Genomic DNA, 25,556 nt, shown 5'->3' on the forward strand with positions numbered 1-25,556 from the left:
TGGGAAAGTAGCCTGCCACCCTGTGGAAATAGGCTTGAACTGCAAGATAGGACCCTAAAACAAATAAAATGGAATAAAAAAGCATCCGTAAGACGGATGGGCGAACAAGTGGTGTCCATACGTAGATGGGGTCCCAGAGGACATGTAGAGCCCACCCCCTTATTTTTCACGCCCCCAGGGAACACACAGCGGGGTTTGGAAATTTGTCGTGTACACCAGCCCTAGGACCTCGGCTTCGTGGACCGATTTAACGATAGGGGTAATAATTATTATTATTGTTACCCATATTATTATTATTGATTTAAAAGTTATGTTATGAATAGATATACAAGTACAAAGCATTCACTGAAATAACACATACAGGCTAAATACAATAAAGTCAGAGACCTACAGTATTTCCATTGTGAAAAAAAAAACTTAACAAATCCAAAATCGTTGCTGAATTAAAATCAAATTCAATTACTTTTTCAAAAGAATTTCATGAATGAGTAAAAGACAAAAATCTAAGAAATTCCATTTAAAACATGTTTAAAGGGGTACTCCACCACTTTTCAACCTATGTTCATATAATTGGTCCTCACTCAAAAACAGCTTTTTTCTTCTTCTTTTTTTCTCAGAGGAGGGCTGTGGGCAGGTCAGAAACCCATCGTCTTGTGACATCATCGATTGCCAATCCAGCTTATAGAAACTGCAGGCTTTCTATTCCTGAAAAGTTGCAATTTTAAAGTGGAAGCCATTGTTCTCGCGATAATAAAAATCTAAATATATTTTTCAAAAATATTGATTACATTTTTTTTTTTTTGGAAAATGATGATGTCACAAGACGATGGATTCTGAACTTCCCACAGCTCTCCTAGGAGACTTGGACTCAGTAGAAAAGAATGGTGATATTTTATCATGAACATTAGTGAGGACCTATTATATGAAGACAGGTTGAAAAGTGGTGAACAACTCCTTTAAGAAGCAGCGAAAATAGCAGAGCTACAATCTCACAACGCAGAGCGTCTATTTTCACCATGGCTTAGATCCTGGCAAGTCACCAAACTTCTCTTTTTGTTCTCAAGTTAAAAAGGTTTGGGAACCATACGGGTTAGACAGCTCTTGCTGTAATGACAGTAGCCTATACTACTCTCTCTGCGTCAATTAAACCACAGACAGACAGACAGAGCTGCTTCCTCTTCCTCTCAAGTGGAAATGTCATGTGGTCTGCTCTCCCTCTGCACTAGTCTAGTAAAGAGCCCATGACCACAGCAGGCCTGTTTCTTCAGAAGAGGAAAGACAAAATCAAAATGGAAGCTGTGGTGGTGACTGGTGGTGACCCATCAAACGTGCGTGAACAATCTGTAGGCTACAATTAATTCCAAATAGCTAATTCCTGAAGGAAACAATATAAACACTTAAAAGGTTAAATGAATGATTAACAATAAAGAAAATAGGCTATGATCTGCCAAAAATTAAATAACAGTAAAACAATTAAATTAATATGTAATTTCTTTGTTTGTACTAGGACAAATCAAATGGGCAAATGTAGCCTATTTCTGGCCTAAAGAAATTGAGAGAAGAGGGACAGAGAAACCTTGCGAAGAAATCTATTTATCTAAACATGGTGGGAATAAAATCCACTTATCTGATAATCATATATTTATATAACACATGTTACTCAGTGGCGAAATTAGACCTTATTCCCCATGGGTTTTCAGATCAAGGGGGCCCTGATCAAAGGGGCCCGGGTCTGTTGTCTTTGCGCGATTTAAGCGCAAACTACAATGATTAATCCACAGTGGCAATCATAAGCTAATAACTGTGGTCATTAGCCAAATAAAAAATCACACTTGTGTGAACTGAGTGGTGGAGGCTGCGTGTGTGTGTGTGTGTGTGTGTGTGTGTGTGTGTGTGTGTGTGTGCGTGCGTGCGTGCGTGCGTGCGTGTGTGTATTTCTGTGTGTGAATGTGAGTGTGAGTGTGCCTAGCTGGCCTGAACAACAGCGCCCCTCCCTTAACATGTGTGGTCAGAAAAGGTATAGCAGCCAGGCTACATACACCACAGGCTACATACAGACAGACAGACAGACACACACACACACACGGATACACACATGGCCACGCTATGGAGACGGTGTGACCACCGCTCAAAAACTACAGGGCAAAGCTCACTACAGACAGGTATGAACACGCAGCAGTGTACATTCCCTGTTTTATTTTTATTTTATTTTTTTTAACCTGTGTCTTAATTGAGATGACTGCTTGCTTACTGCGCCATTGTATATTTTCCTTACGACTCAGGTTGGTGTTTGAAGATAGGATCCAGAAGAAGGAGGCCAAAGACATGGCTGTGATCCAGGCCATGAAGAGACGAGAGGAGAAGATGAAAGAACGAGCCAAGGCCGTGCTGTAGGAGAGAGAGGGAGGCTTATAGCTCCACAACACACCATGAACCACTGACCAGCCCAACCAGTGTACATGCAGCCCGATGAACAACACCTCCACACACGCTCTCCAACCCACCGCAGTCCTTAAACCGCCACACTTGTGTGTATCAAAACAACATCCCGGTTCCAACAATGGAACAAGGGCGGAGCGCTTCTTTTCAGTGGAGATGACGGAGGCGCGCCGGCGCCATATTATAAACACAATCTGATCTAGCTAGAACAATCATGACATAGGCTATTTTTAGAATCACTAATTCACTATGAAGTGTCTTTAATTATAATTAAAGTAAAAACAGTCAAATAACAAGGACAAATTGTTCTGCCCACAACCTTATCAAACAAAATGCCTAAACTACTGTAAATGTAGGTCTATTATAACTATGATAATGGTTCTTGTAAGTCCCAATTTTTAAATAGAATACTTGACCTTATAAATATAGTATGTTTATAATGTGTTATGATTATTTCTTGTGTTATGTGTTATGAAACATCGCATGTAGGCCTATTACTGTATATTACCTATATCCTATACACAAGTGAGCTCTCGGCAGTTCCGCACGGTCCAGGCGAACACAACAGAGCGCTCCCTACCTCCGGTTCAGCCAATCACAAGCTTCCACTGCTGGAAGCGGGATGTTATTTTGATACGCGCGCCACACTTGTGGGAAGCTCTGCCGGGGGAGGATCGCAGGATATATCTTTTTTTTTCCCTTCAGTACATGCTGCATTATGCAATTTATTTACCTTTCATTTCAATGAAGAGTCACTCAACAGATCAAAAACTAATAGAACACTGGGTTGGAAAGTATCATGAATAAAAATACTGAACTTGCACACTCATCTTCTCCAAAGTAATTTAAGAACAGAGTGTCGAGCCAAAGCTCTTCATCGGGCCGATGAATAGTCTTGTCTCGAAACGTTGTCCTTAAATTACATTGGAGCAGATGAGTGTGCCGTTTTTTTTCTCTCAAAGAGATCACCCATGCATACACATACGTACATACATCCCACTGACTGCCCTCCCCGCTAGGTTACAGACATGCCGATAGAAAGCCAAGAACAGACGATATCAGCCAGAAGATATCAGAACAGAAGATATCAGCCAAGAACAGAAGATACTTTAGTTATTAAAAAATAGCAGATCTACAAGTCAGCTTGTAGATCTGCTATTTTTGAAAAGTCGTGAAAATGTGTGCAAATATTTGAATATATGTATTTTTTAAGCGAACCTTTGTAACTCAAATTTTGCTTCTGGGGGTGGTCCCTGGAACTAAATATTTTGAGATGGGGGTCCGTGGCCAAATACATATCATTGTGGGGGTCCTTCACATGAAAAAGTTCTATGTCAGTTGACCACTGACATAGAAACATAGGTTTTTCAAAGACCTTTAGAAGGATTTGAAATATTCAAAGACTTGCACACGCCATTTTCAAGATATTTCAAAAATAGCAGATCTACAAGCTTGCAGCGCACGTTGTGAGCTTGTATATCTGCTATTTTTTTTTTTTTTTAAAGCACAAAATGTGAGTGAATCCTTGTACCCAGGGCCCAGAATTTGGTGCGACACCCCTGAGCTGATTTACTCTCCAGAGGGTGTGATGGATTAAGGGAGAGTGTTTTCTGCAGGTCTTCCAGTCCGAGTGTATCAAAGGGTGCGTTCGGAAATGCGCACCGGGTCTGGTTAGGGTTAGTTTTAGGCATAGTTTTACTGAGGTTAGGGTTGGGTTTAGGCATAGTTTTACTGAGTTTAGGGTTGGGTTTAGGCACTCACTACACTGAGCACATGCACACCCGGGGCGCATTTCCGAACGCACCCTTTGATACACTCGGACTTAAAGACCTGCAGAAAACACTCTACCGATGCATTAAAGCGTGCCATGAACGACACTCAACATTGATTGAGTTGTCCTGCTTCAAAGGAATCCCAGAGGCCCCCGCCTCTTCTAATCCCTAAAGGGAGTTTGTGCTGAGACGCCTCTTCATGGACCAAATGACAAGCAGACAGCGGTGGAAAAATTACCTTTTTTTTTTTTACTTAAAGGAGTAGTTCGCCGGTTTTCAACCAAGTCTGTGTTCTTTTAGTCAGCTACGTTCATGCTAAAATGCGTCTATTTCCTTACATTACTGTTCTGTGGCCGCTAGGGGTCCATCGTCTAGCTACGTCATAGACTATTTTGGCCAATGGAAAGCCTGGGTTCCCCAAGCTATGACGTAGCTAGACGATGGTCCGTAAGCTACTGAAACTACAATGGGATTTGACCCGGTGCGGTTGCCGTAGCCCCCCTCAACACAACACTAGCTAGCATTAGCACAACAACAACAAACAGTATGGTTGTTTCAGACACGTTTTCTACTGACATAGGGACTTGCTGGCAGAATCTTCGTTAGAACTACTTTTTATATGAACTGGAGTAGGCTATACATTAGATTAGAAGAAGGAAAAAAAAGAAAGAAAAAAAAAAAAAAAACAGCGACGGGAACCAGAGAGAAAAGACGTGCGTCTGCCAGCTGGGACTCCACTACGCTAACATCATACAGACACATGTTGTATGACCATTCTCTGCACCCAAGTTATTCTGCCCACCTTTGTTGGGCAGAATACTTCTACTTCTTGCTGCTAGGATCCCTAAATTGAACTGGAGGAGACAACCGAAACACAATGGTATGTTTCATTCATGTATAACTTGTTTGTGTATGTGTGTGTCATCATCAATGTGTCCTGGCATACACATTCTTATTTTAATCCCAATTACTGAATGTAAAGCCTGTACGTTTTCTTTAGAATATGTATGATGGCACTGATTTTACTAGTATTTCACATTAGGAGTCCACTAGTACTGTGGTTCTCAAACCTTTTATTTTCTAGTACCTCCTACGTGTCCATTTGGTTCCATTTGTACACTCTGACAGAGATGGAAAAAGGACAAAGATACTTGAGTAAAAGTAGGCTATCAATACTGCAATATAGAAACGTTCTGTAAGAAGTAAAAGTACTGGCATCAAAATATACTTTAAAAGTACAAAATGTTTGAAAATGGCAGATCCACAAACTCACAACACATCGCATCAACGCATTGTGAGCTTGTAGATCATCTATTTTCAGATAGCCTGGGTAAGTGGGTATAAAATAAGGCTAAAGTTGATTAATTAGGTTTTATAATATAATCATTTATGTGCAAAGTAACTGACATTTTCAAATAATTGTAATGGAGTACAAGTACTATATTTGGATTCGATCTGGAGTCAAGTACAAGTACAGAAAGCTGGAAATATTCAAAGTACAAATACAGTACAAAGTACAACATTTTACAAGTACTGCTTACACCACTGCTCTCAAAAAATAGAGAGCACTAGTAGGCTACTATTTAGGGCTAGCAGATAATACTGTCTCTGGTAATATTTAATATTTGTATGTGCATGACAAAAATGTACACCAGGGGTAGGTAACCTTAGGCACGAGTGCCAACATTGGCACAGGGGAGGGTGGGCACACTAGCAGAAGTGTGAGAGACAGGATTTTTATTTCAAATATATATTTTAAACATGGTCAATTAAATGAAGTCACCTAATTTGCAGCAAATTACATCCTGCACAAATCTGACTGGGGAGGGAGTCTGGGAGATAAGTGACTAATTGCTAAGCTGGTATGGCGATGAACCCTTTGTGAGTGACAGAGACAATGCAACATGTTACAGTCTTTTCTTCTTCTCACTGCAGGCACTGCAGTATCGTTTGGAGTGTCTGGAGAGTCGTCGCAAGTGGAGAGTCGACGTCTTCTTACCCTGGCATCATTATATTGTATTATAGAGATGTGAAAATATCTGATCCTTCCCTTGTCATAATATATAATAACATAGATTCAATACATTTGATTTACCTTCTTTTCTGTTTTTACTGTATTGAGTGCTGTGTGAACCTGCTATTTGTAACACAGTAAACACAGTACAATCAAATTGTCGATTGTAGCCTGTGCAGTTTAACAAACACAGTGGCAAGTACTTCTGTTTCAGAGCATTACTGTAGTCCAGTGGTTCTCAACCTTTGAGTCTGGGAGTTGGAGCTTGTAGATCGGCTAGTTTCACAATATTTATCTGTGGAACGGAAACAAGCGGATGTAATGCCTCAACTCCTACAGTCCAAGTGCTTATCAGGGTGGGGGTCCCCAGTTCAGTTGCTTTGGGGGTCACGGCTTGAAAAGGTTAAGAACCACTGCTCTAGTCCAGCAAATAATGGGTGATAAAGGCAGGCATAAAAAAATACTTGAATGAAATCTAAAATATGACAGTTTGCAAGGATTAAACCAAAAAAGCTCATGACAATGTAATAGCCTATATTTTTATTGACAATGTGATTCTTTGTTCGCCTGTAGTATGCCTTTTTGGTGTGTGGAGTCCACCTGAAATTGAAACAGTTATTGTTCTAAGAGTTTGTGCTGTCATACAAAGGACAGGTAGAATGGAATGGATGTATCTTTACAGAAGGAAGGTAGCTTCATAGATAATACTGACAAAGACATGGACAAAATGTGTTCAATGACTGCAAGCATGCCTCGTTCTCTCATGCCAGTGTAGGATGAGTAGGATTTCTGCATGTATTAAGGTACGTGTATGAACATATAAATGTACACAACATGCACTTCAAATAGCACAGGTAAGGGTCAGTCTAAATAGTATAATATATCAAAAACATTTTTACATTGAAAGTATACACACAATGCCAGGTCTACAAATGAACCTGGCATAGGTTCCATACCATGTTATCTAAATTACATTTTAACCTTTGCATAAGCCTGCAAGGGCTAAGGTGGAGTCTGGGACCTGTGTAGCTGACTAGCTCTGGTCCATAGCGTTTGTGGAGTTCTCCCTAACTTCGCTCCGGCTTGGCAAAACGGGAAAGCCGTCTCGTCTGGTCAGAAAATAACAAAAACTGTTTCGCCCCTCACCAAACCAAAGGTATCAGTGGGGTGTTGAAAGCTTACTCTACTTAGTGAACGCAATTTGAGCCCCCACCACACGCTTAAAATATATTTCTAGGGCGAAATGAAAAATATTCCAACAGATGGAGACATAATTTCTATTTTTTTACTATTTGTCCTCGCCATCACATTGCCAGCTCAGTACTTCCGCACAGGTTAGAGGACCACATTAACAGAGCATTAGTCTCGTTGGGTGTTATTCAGCTCTACGACGTTGGAACCATAAAGAGTGTCTCCATCCGGTGGAATATTCATCATTTCACCCTTGAAATGTATTAAGTGTGCGTGGTGGGGGCCCAGACTGTGTCTACCAAGGAGAGTAAACTTTCACTCCCCTCTGATACCTTTGGTTTGGTGAGGGGCGAAACAGTTTTTGTTATTTTCGGACCAGACGAGACGGCTTTCCAGTTTTGCCAAGCCGGAGCGGAAGGTAGAGGAACATAACGTTAGGGAGAACTCCACTAACGCTATGGACCAGAGCTAGGACCTGTGGAGCGTTGTCCTGGATGGATTAGGGAAGGTTTGAACAGCTTCCTTGTGTTAGATGATATAATTTAGCAGAAACTTAGTCTGCAGAAGGGCACGCTTCTTGATAAAGTATAATTATTTTGCTCCCTAGTCCTACGAATTGGAACTATTATTCTCACACTATTCTCATCTTGTTTCCCAATTTGACTTATTTCAATAACAAGCTCACAATACTCTCCGGCCATCAAATGACAGTCTATCAATTCTCAACAGAGGCAAAACTAAATTTGCAAGAGGGGTTAGAGTAGTGTTAGTAGTCTAATATTTTTTAAACAAGATCATTTCGATGTATGCATCAAGATTGTGTGTGCTGCCAGGTTGGAACTGTAAGTTCCACTTCTTCCGCATCTCTTCTGAAGGCGATGTAGACAGGACTGCGATGTAGGACAGGAAGCGCAGAATCGCATGCATTTGAGCACTGTGGAAGGCTTCAACAGCACCTGTATGAACATAAATGTAAACAACATGCACATCACGTAATACAGGTGAGGATACAATAAATATAATTGAAAAAGGAAGACTGAGGTGCAAGTTCGTTCTACAGTTTGGGCGCCAGAAGTGAGAAGAGTCTGGGACGTGTAGTTCTGGTCCAGAGCGTCAGCGATTCTCACTGATGCTCTGACAGGCGGGTGACTCAAAGACTAGACAAGGATTTCTTGTTTGAGGGCTCAACTTCAGTCAAAATAAACTAAACTACTTTGCTACTCACCTAACCAAAGGTAGTTTTGCGTTGTTGAAAGTCTATTCTCCTCAGTGGGAAACCTCTCAGCACCCCACCCACTCTGTAAAATACATTATTTTTGTCATGAAATAAAATGCATCCACGTCAAGCCACCGCAGACAACCTGGAAATAAGCGGTGGTCAGAGTTGGATGCGTTTTATTTCATCACAAAAATAATGTATTTTACAGAGTGGGTGGGGTTTAGAGGCTTCCCACCGTGGAGAATAGACTTTCAACAACACAAAACTACCTTTGGTTAAGTGAGTAGTAAAGTAGTTTAGTTTATTGACCTAAGTTGAGCCCTCGTAGGGGTATAGAAATCCTGGTCTAGTCTTTGAGTCAGCCGCTTGTCAGAGTGTCAGTGAGAATCGCTGACACTCTGGACCAGAGCTAGGACATGGTTGTCCCGGATGTTTTAGGGTTCTGACATGTTCCCTGTGTTAGCTGATCTAATTTAGAAATTTAGCAGACACTTATATCTGCAGAAGGGCTGCACGATTCTTGTAAATGATTATTTTTCTCCCTAGGAATTGGAAAATTATTCTCACACTTTTATTTGATTTCCCAATTTGACTTATTAAAATAACAAGCTCATGACTTAGTGTACAGAGCAGGCAAGGCAACATTAGAGTTGAAAGAGGCTTTAGAGTAGTCTAATATTGAAAAATTAGATCACATTGCTGTATGAATCGAGAGAGTAAATAATATTCCTGGGAGTTCCTAGTAAGCTGCTTCTTCTACGGCATCTCCAGGGGTTGACACTAAAGGTCTCAGAGGCACTTGCCCATCGGGCAAGTACAGGTCATGTTCTACTTGCCCGAAGGTAATGCCCACTTGCCCGAAAAGTAAATCGTCCATTATAAAATGATAGGTACGATTTTAATTACCGCAATTTAACACTTATTTATTTACTTTCTGGGGCTGTGCGATAAAATGTCATACCTCAATACCTCCGAATCCAAATACCAAATACTTTAGCTATGATTGAATATGTCTATGGTTTCACACTTGTTATTTTATATTTTTTAATGTAGCAACAGTAAAAACAGCACATTATAGGTAAATAGTGCTCTTATTTTACATTCCACAGACCAGAAGACACAGCGCACTGGCCACGTTCAGGTGTTTAGACAGATATCTCGTGTTGTGTTTATAGACATTTGTGTCCCCTCTCAAATGAGCGCACTTGCCCTGTCGGGCAACCTGAAAGCCAACTTCACCTGCCCTGACGTTTTATTTACCTGCCGGGGGCAGGTGGGCAAGCCTTAGTGTCAATGCCTGATCTCTTCATTCAAAGGGCGATGTAGACAGTTGTACCGCTGTCTTCCCGCAGGACTGCTATGGACATCATCTTGGACGGTGGATTATGTGATGTGTCAGCACCTTACTGTATGCAATTATAGACAAAGAGGAGGAAAAAAGTTTCAGGGTAAACAGATTTTTTACAATGACATTTCAAAATGTTGCCATAGCTTTTACCCCATTTCTAGTAATCACACCATGCAATAATGAGAATCGTAAACCAGTTTGCTAAAAAAAGAACAGATCTAAGCTAACAACAGTAACACTGCATTTTACCATGTTACATCTTTCAAGTAATGTTGGGGGGTTGCTCTCGGGCACAAACCTCTTATCTCCATATTTAAACAGTTTTTTGTTTGTAAGTTTAAACCCTACTTTATACTACAGTGTAGTACAAAAGAATAAAAAGTAACTGGCAAAAGTGCTGGATGATTACAATTTAGGCATTTAGCAGATTTTAATCCAAAGCGATTTACAATAAGCAGGTAATATTGATAATAGGATAATGTCAGTACATCAACAACAATGTAACAAATGCATAGGAATATCAATCTAGAAAAACAATAACATTTAGACCACGCACCTAATCAGTAAAAAAAATGAGGGAAGGGGAGTGTTACAGTACTGCTATGTGTTTTAGTGGAGTTATGTGGATTCAGTTTGTTTATGAGTTTGTCTGAATAAAATATATTCTAGTGATTCACACACTTCACAGTTGTAAGTACCCAACGTTTGGTTGCCTACACTAGGAATCAGAGGGTATTATCATCATCATCATCATCATCATTTATAATAGCTCACGTTACATCATAATTACTGTGCAGCCACTGGGGGAGGGGTTGTTTGTCGATTCATATACATTATAATACAGTCCCCTCTGTTGACTTTTATCTCACCACTTTTGGGTGCCCCGCACATTTACATTAATGTTGGAACCGCACTGGTGTTACAGGCTAAAGAGTAGCATCGCTAGCAATAACAATAGCCTAAAGGTAGTCCTACCTCTTGAAAGAATACACCTTGATATGAAGCCTCTCCACCCATTAGATGGATGATTCTAAAGACAAGAGATGACAACACAATTAGTGTTACAAACATGAATCAAGTTGCAACCTTTGCTTGTACATTATACATTATGTTTCGTAGAGTGGCATTTTAATTCCAAACATACAGTACATACCTATGTTCTGCTTCTTTTTACAAGGCACAGTTCAGCAGTTGTCCATTCACCGTATTTGGGGGAATACAGATGGAACCGCGTTCTCCTTTATTGTGGTCTTTGTTTTCTTAGCTTTGCATTGTGTCCATCAATCCTGCCATTACATCTCTGTGCAGCAGCACCCGGGGCTCGCTCCGTCGCTCGGCTTCATTCAATCATCACACCACGGTAAAACAACAATGCCATGTTGTTTCACCGACACAGTTGCACACGTTTCAAAACTTCTACAACTGCTCAGCATCACTGCGGTCATAACATCCCATCTTCTTACTACGTGACTTCCAACCAACAGCAACAGCACAAACAAACTAAAACAGCAACGCAGCGAGGATGTTATCATGGTTACGCTGTTAGCTTAGCTTTGGCTCTCGTCTCTCTCCAAGCGCTGCTTGCGCAAAGGATTATGGGTGCTGTAGGAGGTGCTGTAGGAAGTGAGGTCATAGCTTCGCATTTCCAAAAAAATGTAAATGTACATCCAAAATAAAATTCTTTTTTGTTTTCCAAGTTCGAATATCATATTATGGGATTACAAAAGCCCTTGAAAACGACCGGAGCTCCCCTTTAAGTAAAAGTATCAATACTACACTTCAGAAATTCTCTACTTGTTACAAGTAGAAATCCGGAATTTGAAATGTCCTTGATTAAAAGTACAAAAGTATTGGTATTAGTATTGGTGCCGTAAGAATTCATTTTGCAGAATGTCACTTCACACGTTTTCAAATGTATAAAAATCTTTGAAAATAGCCGATCAACAAGTTGCATGGCGACGCATTGTGAGCTCAGCTATTTTCAAATGGCTGAAATGTATATAGGGCTGAAGAGGTTGATGTATATTTTGCAGTAATAATCAAGATCTAAAAAGTAACTAGTAACTATAGTTTTCAACTCATTGTAGTGGAGTAAAAGTACAATATTTGCCTCTGAGAAGTAGAGTAGAAGTAAAAGTACAGAAAATTGGTAAAGGAGTAAAGGTTCTTATTTACTTTACTCGACTGCATGCAGACTCTGCGGCTTTAAGTTTGCAGCCACCTGGGTTTGCGTGTGTTTTCCCTGTGTTTGCAATGTGTGTTCTACATTTGTTAGTGTTTTTACCCGAGGAAGAGAGCTGTTTGCTGTTTGTATGTGTCATCTAACATCTTTAACAACATGAACCCTTTGGCGTCTCTATTCAGGGGGCGAGCATTCAGCAAAAAATAGACGCCGTGTACAAGCAGCACGCATGTTGTGACGCATTGTGGGCCCTTTGGTGTAGACAACTCAAACCACTGCATATCGTCACTTTTGGGGAGAAACCTTGTTTCTTCAAGTTTCAAATGTGTATGTTTTTTCGTAAAGTAAAGCCCTGCTTCATCACTCAAGACTGTCTCAAAAAATAGCAGATCTACAAGCACACAACGCCTCACGGTTATTCTTCACTGTCTGGCCAAAACCTCTTAACTCTATTTTTTTTATGGCATAAATCAGGGCTAGTGAACACACTTTACATCTGAGTGTTGGTTAAAATAATATTGAACCAATGGAACGTAGTAAAAAGTGCTTGGGACAAAACCTAACTCCACACTTTCTGCCAAACCAGCTAACCACCCGATTGGCCCTCTCTCTTTTTCATAAATATGTGCTATTGAACACCCTTTATCTCTGTGTGTGTGTGTGTGTGTGTGTGTGTGTGTGTGTGTGTGTGTGTGTGTGTGTGTGTGTGTGTGTGTGTGTGTGTGTGTGTGTGTGTGTGTGACACACAAAAAATTGAATCAATATTTTTGAAAAAAATATTTAGATTTTTTATTATCGCGAGAACAATGGCTTCCACTTTAAAATTGAAACTTTTCAGGAATAGAAAGCCTGCAGTTAATCGATGATGTCACAAGACGATGGGTTTCTGACCTGCCCACAGCCCTCCTCTGAGAAAAAAAAATACATTTGAGTGAGGACCAATTATATGAACTTAGGTTGAAAAGTGTTGTTCTGGAGTGCCCCTTTAATTTGTAGCAGGCAGCCTTTCTCTTTATTGTATTTATTCATGTGGTTTGATTATTTGACACTGATCTTAGTCATAAATTTAAATATGTCCTTACTGCGTCTGACGCCGTCACATAACTGATATTCAATCATATATTATAACTCTGTGTTATTATATGTATAATCACAATATAGGTTCCTTTCAGCACACCATTATAGGAACAAACGCTTTGTTGAAAAGATATGTGGTCCTTAAAAGGACCGTTGTGTTTAGAGCAGGCAGGACAGTTTACTTGGAGCTGGTGTACTTGGTGACAGCCTTGGTGCCCTCAGACACGGCGTGCTTGGCCAGCTCACCGGGGAGCAGCAGGTGGACGGCGGTCTGGATCTCCCTGGATGAGATGGTGGAGCGCTTGTTGTAGTGAGCCGGTTTGGAGGCTTCACCGGCGATGCGCTCGAATATGTCGTTGACAAAGGAGTTCATGATGCCCATGGCCTTGAAAGAGATACCGGCGTCAGGGTGGACCTGCTTCAGCACCTTGTACACGTAGATGGCGTAGCTCTCCTTCCTGGACTTTCAGCGCTTCTTGCCGCCCTTTGCGGCGGTCTTGGAGACGGCTTTCTTGCAGCCTTCCTTGGGCGCTGATTTCGTAACAGCTGGTGTGGCTCCATGTCGAAGGAGAAGAAACGAAGTGACTGAAGGCGGCGTTGCACCGTTATTAATATAGGAGGTCTATGCAAATGTCGTGTGCAAATCGAAATCATTTGATTGGCCTTCATGTGACTCTCAGAGGGAGGAGTTATACATATCATGCCACGCTCCAATTGTATAACACACAAAGAGCGCGCGCGCACACACACACACACACACACACACACACACACACACACACACACACACACACACACACACACACACACACACACACAGTTGTGCTTTAAGACATTGGAAAATGATTACTTTTAAACAAAAAACTTTGACACACATGTCTTGTTTTACTTGTATTACATTTTCAGACATTTAACTTGCTGTGCAGTGAATATTGTTCAGGGTAATATATTTTAAACGTATTTTAAAAGACAAATGACATGAAAGTTACTCAACAATGCTACATGTATTGAGGTTTTAATGGTCCCAAAACAAAACTCAGGACCCCCTAGGGCTCAAAATGATTTTATTCCGATGTGAAACTAGTCTGCTCTCTGCTCAACTTGTCATTTGACTATGATACTTTTGTTTGCAAGTGTTTTATTTCGTTTTAGTTGTGTAGAAAACACAAGTGTCTCCGTATTCTGCACACAGCCCAGTGGGTTGAGACTCCATGGTTCTCATGCGGTGTCAAAGGGCCAGCCCCTTCTTTGGGTGTCCACCCTTACGTCCGCAGATCAAGAATAAATATAGGTCCATAAAGCCATAGGCGCTACTCATCATCTATCTTCTGAACGGCACTTCTAGAATAACTACCATGGCAAACCTGTTCCTGCAAAACAACGGGCTAGCGATGATCATCCTTGACATGCTGGGAGATGGCAACAATTGGACATGGGCTCAGATCCAGGTGGACCTCAACGCTGTGGCGGCGGATTGGGGTCTCCCAAACCCGACCGCTAACGACATCGACACCGCTATTCAGCAGCGAAGTGTGATGTCACTTCCGTGAAATGGCGTGAAATGACGCCCTCTACGGGGTTCATGCTGGTATTGTTTTGTATTCAAATCGCCATTGAGGAATTTGCGATCACCGCATATAAGAACTGTGTTAAAAATATAAACACACCATGTGCGCGGACATGCTCTCAGCGACAGTCTGTCCCAGACACGAGTGTCTCTCTGTAGTTTCCAACATTTAGGACAGCGTTGATTACATTTTCTCTGACAACAGGCTATATCAGATATGAATGAATATCATAAACTATGCAGAACCCCCCCGCTGACAGAAACGCGCACATGGTGTGTTTATTTTTTTAACACAGTCCTTATATGCGGCAATCGCAAATTTCCCAATGGCGATTTGAATACAAAACAATACCAGCATGAACCCCCTAGAGGGCGTCATTACGCACAAATGACGACATGGCTTCGTTTCTCTATTGCTGCCCTGCTAATAGATCAACGGGTCCTGATTGTGGCTCAAGCAGCATGGCTCGGCATGCCAGCTGGCGTCAACTTTCAGAATGAGTCCTTCCGCCTCGCCTGATTAAGAATCGCCGGAGAAGACTGAAACCCAACAAAGGCTCTTTTAAGAGCCACCCACTGTTTCATATAAAGATTGTTCCTATTCATTTATGGTCAAACCGCCCGGCCAGGAAACGGCTTTTATCAAGGCGGTTCGTAGAGCACGCCGGCAAGCGGCGGAGTGAAGAAGCCTATTCGGTTCACAGGCCACTGCAGATGAGACAGTCCCGTTCCCTGACACACACGCACACACACACACACACACAGTCCACATACAGTACAATCTGCAGCTCATGCAGTGAAGAGAACCAACAATGGAGAAGTGAAAACGTGGAGATATTTGACTAAATGCTTGGGGTCCGTAGAGCGAACGGCCGTGGTCAGGACATGGAGGATCCCTGGTCTATATTATATTAGTGTAAAATAATAATGGGCAATTAGTTTTGTTTGTTGTGCGTACACATTTACCCGCCGGTCGGTCACATACGCTGCTCCTACGATGAGAACCGTGGCTTTGCCGCGGCGCCCCCCCAGACTTGTCTCATCTCCCCGGGCTATGGCAGTGGGTCACACTCGAGTCTCACGGGAGGACACGGAGGGTTTTAGCGACTTGTTTGTTCTATATCCTTTTATTTCCGTCCATATATGCCTATCATCGTGACAGATATATTACATATATAGCCGAAAAAAGGGGTCGGGGGTCTACTCAAATGTTTTACTTAAGTAAAAGTATCAATACCACAATGCAGAAATTGCAAGTAGAAGTCCGGAATTCAAATGTACTCAAGTACTAAAAGTAGGCTACTCTACACGCTCTCAATGCGCTTGTGTTATGTTTTATTTTTTCTTCTTCATCATCGATACTAATAGGACTGTCTGTTGCAGGGAATGTAAAGTCAAAGACCTTCGCATCTCGGTTTAGTTGAGTCTCGTGAGTCATGAGTCGTTTCCACAACCTGCTGCGCAGCGTGAAGGCTACGACGCCCAGCGTATCGGGCAGGCACCCCGGTCTCTCTGGCGGCTGTGCTCGAGTTGAGACGGCCGAGAACCTGGCGTTGGCTGGAAACGCTGCCAGGGACAACAAGAAGACCCGTATCATTCCCCGTCACCTCCAACTGGCCGTCCGCAACGACGAGGAGCTCAACAAGCTGCTGGGTGGAGTGACCATCGCTCAGGGCGGTGTGCTGCCCAACATCCAGGCTGTTCTGCTGCCCAAGAAGACCGAGAAAGCAGCCAAGAAATAAACCTGCTTCATTCGTTTGACAAAGGCTCTTTCAATATAAAGATTCATTCCATTGCCTTACATATATATATATATATATATATATATATATATATATATATATATATTTTTTTTTTTTTTATTTTTTTTTTTAAGCTGACCCTCAAGCATAAGGTAGGCCTAATGTTTGCAGTCTATTATATTATTGACTGTTATAAATTGACTGTTTTGTCTGATTACATGATTTAATTATAATCCATTTTATACACGCGAACATAGAAGATGCATAATACTACAATACATTATAAAATACAAAATAACCACAAATGTATACTGTGGTCATAATGATTTATAGGCTAATTTGTTTAATATAAAATGACAAGTAAAATAAATTGATAGTCCATAATTGGCAGTTTTTGACACTTTGAGCAAATGAATATAATCTAGAACTGTCAATTAGATGAGTGAATGGTTTAAAACAAAATATGCCTACTTATTCATATACAACAGAACTTAAGTATATGCCAAGTGTTATTTTGTTTGTCACTTGAATAGATTATTTAACCCATGTCATAAAACATACACAGCAATGCATGTTCAGTTTGCTAGAAACTAATCCATAGTACTATCTATTAGAGCAGCAGAAAAAAAGGGCCCTCGAATAACTTAGATATTTGGAGGCATGTCACTTTGATGAACATTGATTATAAAATACTTGATAAGATAATTGTAAATAGACTAAATAATGATTTGGAAAAACTAATTGAAAAAGAACAAACATGTGCCATCAAGGGTAGACTTATGTGGGATAACCTGGGGATTTTGAGAAATAAAAGTGAGTGTTGTGCAGTGGCTTTTGGTCCCTCCCCAAAGAAGGCAAGTGGGTTTGGCTGCAGACCACAGCAGATTAGGGGCGGATTGTGTGAGGGATGCTATTGGATAGTATGTTAGGGGGCGGATTGTGTGAGGGATGCTATTGGATAGTATGAGAATGACTCAATCCGCCCCCTGGAATCTCAATCCACCCCCTATGACGTTGCACGGACGGGGCACCCTCCTGATGGAGGAAGTTCCCACTTTGCTCTGGAGAGTTTTTCAAAGGAGGGAGGGGGGGAGAGAGCCAGGGAGCCTGGAGCTCGGAGCTCCAGGGCCCAGGGGCCGGCCCCTCGCCGCTCGAGGCCGACCTGGGGGGCACTCTCGGTGGGGCAGGCCGGCGACGGCGCTGCCCCCCCGGCCCTGGAGCTCCGGAGGTGGTCGAGTATGCTGGTGCTGGGCGGAAAGTGGCCCAGATGGGTGTCTCTACTCGGGTTTGGGATGCAAAAGGTGGTCCCTGGTGCTCAGGGGGTCCCCGGGACCTCCAGAGAACCAGGGACCACCTTTTGCATCCCAAACCCGAGTAGAGACACCCATCTGGGCCACTTTCCGCCCAGCACCAGCATACTCGACCACCTCCGGAGCTCCAGGGCCCAGGGGCCGGCCCCTCGCCGCTCGAGGCCGACCTGGGGGCACTCTCGGTGGGGCAGGCCGGCGACGGCGCTGCCCCCCCGGCCCTGGAGCTCCGGAGGTGGTCGAGTATGCTGGTGCTGGGCGGAAAGTGGCCCAGATGGGTGTCTCTACTCGGGTTTGGGATGCAAAAGGTGGTCCCTGGTTCTCTGGAGGTCCCGGGGACCCCCTGAGCTTGTCTCCCCTGCCCCTGCCTTTTAGTGTTAGTCAGTGCTTAAAGTGGGCACTGAGCCAGGGAGCCTGGAGCTCGGAGCTCCAGAGCACCAGGGCCGACCCTCCACACCCTCTAGGCCGACTAGGGGCTCCCTCCTCGGCCACACTCCACCCAGCGCCGGCCTCTATACCAGCAAGCTCCATGGGGACCTGTGGATATTCTGGACTTAGAAAAAATCTCGCATCTATAGCAGATACCCAAGCTCGCCAAACGCTTTAGGCTCCTATTCAACCGCCCTTTGGGCCTCGCGCTCGAGCCTGGTACCGTCGGAACCGGCTCGCCGCCCCGCACACGATGGTGCCATCGCGGACCCCCGCGGACCCCCAGGGCCGGCGCCAGGCCCCGAAAACCGGGCCTGGCGACCTCCAGGGACCACCGGGGACCACCAGCGGCGGTCCCCGGTGGTCCCTGGCGGGCCTCCGAGCACCGCCGCCCGGGGACCCCCTCCAGGGACCCCCCCGGGCCCACCAGCCGTTTTTCTTCTAAGTCCAGCAGGACTCTGAAACATTTCCCTCACAAGCCGTTTTTCTTCTAAGTCCAGCAGGACTCAGAAGAAAAACGGCTTATCAGTTTTTCTTCTAAGTCCAGCAGGACTCTGAAACATTTCCCTCACCAGACTTCCGCCCCGTCCGTGCAACGTCATAGGGGGTGGATTGAGATTCCAGGGGGCGGATTGAGTCATTCTCATACTATCCAATAGCATCCCTCACACAATCCGCCCCCCTAATCTGTGGTCTGCAGCCAGACATGTCTCAAAGAAGGAGCCTACTGACCAATCAGAGAAAGGCGGCGTCTCGCAGACGCATACATAGGCAGCACTGCGCTGTGTTCAGCCATGGCAAGAACCAAGCAGACGGCTCGTAAGTCCACGGGCGGCAAGGCGCCCAGGAAGCAGCTCGCCAGTCGCCACCAAGGCAGCTCGTAAGAGCGCGCCGGCAACCGGTGGGGTGAAGAAGCCTCACCGTTACCGCCCTGGTACAGTGGCTCTGAGGGAGATCCGTCGCTACCAGAAATCCACCGAGCTGCTGATCCGCAAGCTGCCCTTCCAGCGCCTGGTGAGGGAGATCGCACAGGACTTCAAGACCGACCTGCGCTTCCAGAGCTCCGCCGTCATGGCTCTGCAGGAGTCAGCCGAGGCTTATCTGGTCGGTCTGTTCGAGGACACCAACCTGTGCGCCATCCACGCTAAGAGGGTGACCATCATGCCCAAAGACATCCAGCTGGCCCGTCGTATCCGTGGAGAACGTGCTATCTTTATGTCAATCTGCAACAACCCCAAAACGGCTCTTTTAAGAGCCACCTATTTGCTTGTGTAAAGAGATGTTCCTCAATACATGTAGATATAGTTCTAGACGCATCTTTTAAAATATAATTTGAATTTTGACGAGCTGAATAGGGCTGTTGATATGATCGAAACTGGTCTGGCGTATGAGGTGTGGTCAAATGAGGAGTTGTATATTTAATAACCAAGCTCACAACGGCTTACATGTTAGCTTGTAGATCGGCTGTTTTCACGATATTTGTGTTCTAATTTCGGGAAATTCATGAAATCAGAATCAGAACACACACACACACACACACACACACACACACACACACACACACACACACACACACACACACACACACACACACACACACACACACAACAAACACACACAACGGTATGTTTATTTATGCTTATTTATTTATTTGTGTCTCTTTGTATTTATAAGCATTCAGCCTCTTAGAGTATGGGTTTTGTCAGAATTGTTTAACATAGAATATCATATATTTATGGTGTAATGTTTGTTGTCTGATCTTACATTGTGTTTTGGAGTATTTACCATAACCATCAGTTTGAGAGACCATTGTTAATCAGCTGTGGTGTGTCAAAGCTCCACCCCCTGTCAGAACAGTTTAGGAGACTCCATATGTTCCTTCATGAAGAAGAGGAGGCCAGGATCACTGCAGTGAGAGCAGAAGAGCAGCAGAAGAGTCATATGTTGAAGGAGAAGATTGAGGGTCTTAACAGAGATATATCAACCCTTTCACACACAATCAGAGCCATAGAGGAGGATCTGAGAGCTGACCACATCTCATTCCTACAGAACTACAAGACTACAATGGAAAGTGCCCAGTTCACATTGGAGGACCCGCGGGACTACGCATGGGACCTGTTAGACGTGGCCAAACACCTGGGCAACCTGACCTTCAGAGTCTGGGAAAAGATGAAGGACATTGTCTCCTACCATCCAGTCATTCTGGACCCCTGCACTGTCTATGAAAGACTTGTCCTGTCTGATGATATGACCACTCTGAGATATGATCCAGCGATACAGAATCCCTTCACATAGTCTGAAAACACGGTTGTCCAGGCTTCAGAGCGCTTTGACTCAGGGATTCACAGCTGGGATGTGGAGGTTGGAGACAATACAAACTGGGATGTGGGTGTGTCTGAAGAGTTCCGTGAGGACACAGACGACATGCCACGTCTATTTTGGAGAATGGAGTTCGACGAAGGTATACAGTGTAGCCTGCACACCAGGGCCATTCACTGAGATCTCATTGAAGCAGAAACCTCAGAAGATCAGAGTCAAGCTGGACTGGAACAGAGGAAAGCTGTCCTTCTCTGACCCTGACACCAACACACACATACACACCTTCACACACACTTTCACAAACAAACTTGTTCCATATATTCACACGTTTGAAACTCTACCTCTGACGATGTTACCACGGAAGTTCAGTATAACTGTGGAACATGATGATGATGATGATGATGAGGCTATGATGTTGATGGTAGGAAATGAGAACAATGATTAATAATGTAGTACCTTTTAGTTTTAAGTTGGGGGGGTATTTGTCACTCTACATTTCACATGTGATTTGTCATCTGCATTAACCATAGTAGTCTTTAAATGTGGATATTATCCAGTTCCAAGGGGTCCCCGGTGAAAATAGTTTATATAGCATCACAAGCACTTGACCTTTTTATTCCTCCATTTATATGTTGGCTATTCAAAAATTATCTGAATTGTTTAAAAAAGGACAAAAATGTCCATGATGATAATGATGATGTTATGATCATACTGTATCTGTTTTATCAAAAATAAAACTTTTGACTTGGCTACTTTGAAGTGTCTATTTAGTCCTACTTTTAATCAATTTCAATGCAGCATATAATCACTGTAACATTTTGCAAGGAAGGTTATCTATCTATCTATCTATCTACCTACCTACCTACCTACCTACCCACCCACCCACCCTCCTTCCTTCCTTCCTTCAAGTTCGAGACGTTTGCCTGCGACCCAAACTAGAGAGACCTACAAGCACACAACATGTTGTTTCGCGCTGCGTTGCGAGCTTGTAGATAGGCTTTTTTCACTACTTTATTCATGGAATTTTTGCAATCTATATTACATGTTAGCCTTTGCTTAAGACAGCAAGGTCGTCAAGTGCTACTGTAAGTCATACATAAGTCACTAGCAGAGGTCAGTATTTGCAATGTTACAGGTTATGAAAGCAAACAAGGTGTGCATATGCGGTAAATAGCACCTGGATGATATGATCTATATTAAATTCAATCAGTTTTATTTTCTCTAATCCTTTGAGTATGAATGTATCTTCATGATCAGCTGGGCTGAACTGATGTGAACCATAGAGGAGTGACTTGCCAGAGATCCTTAACCACAATTAACCATGTTGGCTCTATGTGTTAGCAAATATTCAAAGATTTCCCACAAAAGTTCATGTAAGATTTGTCTAAAACAGTGAAAATAGCCCATCTACAAGCTCAGGGCACTTTAAGCTTGTAAATCAGCCATTTTCATAATATGACAGTATGGATCCGGAATTATGGATTAAGTAGGTTGAAAGTTGAAGCATATAACACAAAACAACAACCTGTGAGCGGGTGTAAGGCTAGCTGGTATGGTGCAGTGATCCAAATGCAGTATTTTGGGTGACTATGTTTAATGTGCCACAACCCAAGCCAAGAATATTGGTGTAGTCAACTAGTCGAGTCAGACCTGAATCTAAACATTCAGGGAATCACCAAGGCTATCTAATCAGTGTGAATTTTAACAGGCACATTCACACAATTGAAAAAGCACACTATGTTATTGCATGCTAGTATTACTATCAGAGAGAGATGAGCATAAATGTTTATTATACTCTACCCTTGATCATGCAGCTCAGCTGTCCGATAGATGACTCGTGATTGCCATCTGCCGGTGAAATGCATGCAATGCAGTCAAAGTAAATGCTGCTGTATGGCCATACAGTAAGTTGCTAATACTAGACTATTTGTCTTGCACTACAGGGAATGACTGTATGCTACATGGTAAAACAAAACTCATGTCTATAAAACACTTACGCAGGGTTACAATAATGCACTATTTGTATAGCACCTTTCATGGCTTGAAATGTGGCTCAATATGAAGTACTTAACAGAAAAACTGCATATTAATAAGGAGCAGAAAAGTAAAAGCGTAAAATATTTGAAACTTCAATAAGGACTAACATAAAAACGAAACCTTTTCAAAACAGTGCGGACATGAATAATGTAATAATGTGTGTGTGTGTGTGTGTGTGTGTGTGTGTGTGTGTGTGTGTGTGTGTGTGTGTGTGTGTGTGCGTGTGCGCGCGCGCTATGGACCAAAGCTACAACGTTTTCAAACACACTGGACAAGAAGGCAAGGTTGGAGTTGAGATAGGCATGCAAATGGCTTGAACCTCCAGATTCCAAGATGGCATTTCAGATATGGCACCCTTGAGTGCAGGTAGTGCATAAGCAGTTTGAAGGGAAAGGGTGTGCGTGCGTGCGTGCGTGCGTGCGTGTGATAAAAAAGATACAAATATGTATATTTTTCATAGAGTTCAGAATCAAGTATCATTATTATGTGTGTTAATGCATATCAGAGTAAATAAATGAAAAGGTGGTGATAGAACTGATGAGTACATAACACATCTCTATTGGTAAGATTTTTTTTTCTCCTGCTGGGAGCAAAGGTTGCTCTTAGGCGCCGTACAAACATTTGCAATAGCTAAGGTCACGTGACTCACATGGTTTTTTGTCTCTTGCAAATCTCTTGGCCAAAAGACAGCCTTCGGTTGAGCAAGAGACACGGTAACGACATGAAACCACGTGACTTACATAGAGAATGAATTGGACCCCGTGATTGCGGCCTCACTTCTCTGGGTTTTGTGTCCAGGAAGAGTTCTCCCAAAGTGAGGTCTGGGGCACCCATATTTCCCTGAAATGTCAGTTTCCCTATAAGATTTCCAAACTCACAAAAAATAGCACACTGCTATTTTTGAAAACATATAGATTTTCTTTGGGAGTGGGGACAAATTAGGAATATTCTTGAGTTTTATTTGTATATTTAACAACACATGGGTCCCTTGCTTAATATATTTTCAAATGGGTCCGTGGCTAAATACAGACAACATCAATTTGGGGGTCCTTCACATGAAAATGTTAGATGGCATTCTGGAGACCAATCTTGATAATGCATTGTGTGTGTCCACACCCTGTCCTGATGTCACCATACCAGCACTGATTACCAGCTGGAACCAGCTGTCTTCTCTGCAGGACACAGAGGAGAGCGTTTGAGATTCAAGGTTCAGTGTTTGCATGTTTTGAATTCCTTTGTCAAGTTCAGTCTTACTTGTTGAGTTTAGGTGGCAGATAGTTTAGGAAGCTACTTGTTTTTTTTCCGATGAGAGCACAATGGTACTCTTAGATCATTCAGGCGTTCTGGCACTGTTGCTATTAACAGCTGTCAGTGTCGCAAACGCCATTCGTGCTTCAAAAGATGGATCCATGATCGATGCTGAGGGAAGGGAATATAAATTGACCGGACTGACAACTGATACTGCTGCTTTCAAGAGCACAGCTCAGTCTTCTGGTGATGCCTCCAATATACGTATAAAGTGCACAGGGACTGCAATGCTTATCATGATACATGCAGACCTGTATAACAATGGACGCCACATATCTCCTGGAGAAGTCTGTTTAGGACAAGCATTGCATCCGTGCAATCCTCAGTGCCAAGCTTTTGCTGTCAGCGATACTGAATATGTCATTGAAGCGGAACTGCAAGATTGTGGCTCCAGGTTAACTGTAAGTACCTGATTATTGTTATCTTGCCCTTTTTATTTAAAGGGGAAGACCACCCATTTTCAATATTGAACTGTGTCATTAATATACCTTGTGTGGAATTGTGTGGAAATAGAAAAAAAGTTCCCCCCTTCTGTGTTGCCTAGAACGGGAGGATTGATTTTGGGGTTTGTATTGTAAAGTACAACTTGATGACATCACACATTGTACTTTACAATACAAACCCCTAAAGCAATCCTCCAGTTCTAGGCAACACAGAAGAGGGGGAACTTTTTTTTCTATTTCCACACAACTCCTCTAAGGTATATTAATTACATATTTCAATATTGAAAATGGGTGGTCTTCCCCTTTAAAGCTGCAATCTGGAACTTGTTTTAATGACACGTTAATTATTTTCACCTATCTGTATGGTAAAGTATGTGCAGTGGTTTGGATGCGGTCTCCCTATTCTTCCATCGAGACATTTACATCTTGGTGCAAGCCTGAAGCTCATGAGAGCACAATAAGCATAAAGGCCCATTCCCACTGGGCCAGATAACAAAACAATATATATTTCTCCATTCAAGTGGATGGTAAGATACAAATAAAAAATATGTGTCACAGATACATTTTTGTATCTGTGTCTTACCATCCACTTGAATGGAAAAATATATATATATTTTTTGTATCTCTTTATCTGGCCCAGTGGGAATGGGCCTTAATAGTTACAGTACGTATTGCAGCTTTGATGGATTAATCTCAATTTTGGTTTTCCACCACATTTCATCCATAAACTTCAAAGGAGTGTGTTGCACATTTTCAATCATATCTTTATATAACTGGCGCTCAACTAATGGCCAATGTAGGATGGTACCCTTTGAAGTGTCCACAGCCGATCTCCGAGATGCAGAGCAAGTAGACAGACATGGTGACTTCTTATAAAGAGCATTAGTGAAGAACAATTGCATGAAGATATCGTCGTTGTCCAATGAAAACCTTGTATGTCCAAAACCGTTTGTTTTGCATTTATCATTTTAAAAATGATTCAAACTAGTGAAAACAGCCGATCTACAAGCACACAACGCCTCGCGTTGTGTGCTTGTAGATCTGCTGTTTTACTACTTTTGTGCGACGGCCTTGTGGAGATACGAGGTTTCCACCTGACAACGACGATATTGAACATGGCTCCTTTTAAAGACATCAACTCACAGATGACAAAGATGGCTGT

General features: G+C 42.7%; 1 protein-coding gene and 1 long non-coding RNA gene across 3 annotated transcripts in view; one reads left to right on the forward strand and one right to left on the reverse strand.

Annotated features, from left to right (window-relative positions):
• LOC308283909 (histone H1-like) overlaps positions 1-25,556 on the forward strand; it is a gene marked incomplete at both ends in the record, with an annotated part of 141,916 nt that overhangs the window by 82,025 nt on the left and 34,335 nt on the right. The window lies entirely within an intron of this gene.
• LOC308283967 lies at positions 7,771-11,008 on the reverse strand. The gene is made up of 3 exons (XR_013961980.1): positions 10,959-11,008; positions 9,896-10,041; positions 7,771-8,372 (listed from the first exon to the last, which is right to left on the reverse strand). It is a non-coding gene; the product is annotated as an uncharacterized lncRNA (long non-coding RNA).

Source organism: Nannobrachium achirus (assembly GCF_963921795.1).
Source record: "Nannobrachium achirus genome assembly, chromosome: 4".
In the NCBI taxonomy this organism is placed as follows: Eukaryota; Metazoa; Chordata; class Actinopteri; order Myctophiformes; family Myctophidae; genus Nannobrachium; species Nannobrachium achirus.